We start from the raw sequence: 1,925 nt of genomic DNA, 5'->3' as shown, positions 1-1,925 counted from the left end.
TTTGTTCCATGTGTTCGACCCCAACTTACTTTACTATGCTATACACTGACTAGGTACACTGCCTATAGGTGCACACATATCAAGTTTTTGGCGCCTTTGTCAGGGAACGACTAATTTAATTTTTATTTTATTTGCTATAGGTTAATCGATCCTTTTAGTGAGGTTAAACCTGCAAAAAGTTAATTTTTAGCTTTAGTTTTTCTTTCTGAATTACTGAACTCACGACGTGAACCTTAAGTTCACGGCGTGAATTAGGTCGTTTTATGTTTTATTTTTTGTTTTTCGTTTATGTTTACTTTTTCTGCTTCAACACGACGTGGTGAGTATTACCACGTCGTGGTTATCGTTTAGTAGGAATTTTTAATTATTTTTTGTTCGTTTTTACGTTTTTTATTTTTTGTTTTTCTTGCAGCAGTACATGACCCGTGGATGCAACATACCTTTGATACCACCGCTTGAAGATCCAGAGTCTGCCCTTCATAAAAAGACGGATAAGAACGTAGGAGAAACCAACCCACCACAGATATAACCTTTTAAAGATCTTAAATCGGTTTTTGGTAAGAAGAAAGGGAAGAACGTAAGTGAATCGAGTAATTCCTCGAAGAACGAAAGCAAGATTGAAAGCTTTGAGCAGAATCCTAATACATAAGAATCAGAATACGAGTCCGAACCCGAATTAGACAAAGAAGAGAGCGAACCCGAAGACGAGCCAAAAGACGAGATGGCGAATATTGCCAACATGTCCATGGAGGCATACAAAAAAAGAATATGAGAGGACACCGGTCCCGGCCTAGTGCAACCTGCAATTCCCGCTACTGCCACATTCGAGCTGAAGGGACATATTTTTTCCGCGCTTAAGGAAGTTCCATTTTCCGAGAAAGATCATGAGGATTCTTACAAACACCTTGATGAAGTCAATGTCATGGTTGATTAATTTAACATCCTGAATGTTCCATGAGAGACGGTGTTATTAAGAATGCTTCTAGTCACTTTTAAAGGAGCTACTAAGGATTGGTTGAAGGCACTACCATCCGGTGCAATTACACATGGGCGGAAATACGTGAAAAATTCTTAGAACATTTTTTCCCACATTCTAAAGTTTCTAAACTCAAGAAGGTCATAGAAAACTTCGAGCAAAAACCATGTGAGTCACTCTACGACGCATGGGAGCGATACAAAGGATTAATAAGAAATTGTCCCCAAAACGATTTAAATGAGCAACAAGAAGTATCAATCTTCTATGATGGGGTAAATGTCATGACAAGGCAACTCCTTAATTCTCAAGGACCTTTAACAAAGAAAAATCCCAAAGATACCAAATAATTAATTGAAGAATTTTCAAAGCATTTGCGTGAGTATCACAACCCTCGACATGATGGAGCAAAGGGAGTTGGGGGTGGCACTTCTGAGGACATGGCAGCTAGTTTAGCTATGCTAAATACTATGGACTAAAAAATGACAAAAATGGATCAATCCATACATGCTATTCGTGTGGGTTGTGAAAGATGCAATGGTCCACATTGGATTAAAGATTGTCATTTGGCCGAAAACAGGAATAAGAAATCTCAAGTTCGCTACTCGAGTGGAGACAAATACGATGAAGATTAGGGGAAGCCGAGGAAAGAATGGTTGCCATATGATGAATATAAAAAGCAAAAAGAAGAAAATTTTAGGCAAACTGGCCGAAGTTTTTATCAAAAAGAGCAACCACCACCTAAAAAGAAAGTCGATTTAGAGTCCATGCTAGCTAGATTCATGGAAGCTTTGAAAAAACGACATGATGAGACCGATGCGGCAATAAGAGACCAGCAAATTCTAATGAGAGATCAACAAGCTTTATTGAGAAATCATCAAGCATCAATCCAAAACATTGAAGCCCAACTTGGTCAATTAACTACATTGGTTAATGAAAGACTTTCTCCACA

The 1,925-nt window shown here is 38.3% G+C and overlaps 1 non-coding gene across 1 annotated transcript; it reads right to left on the bottom strand.

Moving 5' to 3' along the window:
• Positions 1 to 1,104: 1,104 nt before the first annotated feature.
• On the bottom strand, positions 1,105 to 1,211 carry LOC145141760 (small nucleolar RNA R71). The gene has a single exon (XR_013722954.1). It is a non-coding gene; the product is annotated as a small nucleolar RNA R71 (small nucleolar RNA).
• Positions 1,212 to 1,925: the final 714 nt, after the last annotated feature.

The sequence above is a fragment of the Lactuca virosa genome, chromosome 9 (genome assembly GCF_052849685.1).
Source record: "Lactuca virosa cultivar CGN04683 chromosome 9, Lactuca_virosa_CGN04683_v6, whole genome shotgun sequence".
Taxonomy (NCBI): Eukaryota; Viridiplantae; Streptophyta; class Magnoliopsida; order Asterales; family Asteraceae; genus Lactuca; species Lactuca virosa.
Note: the sequence above shows the minus strand (reverse complement) of the source record. Positions and strands in the feature narration are given on the sequence as shown.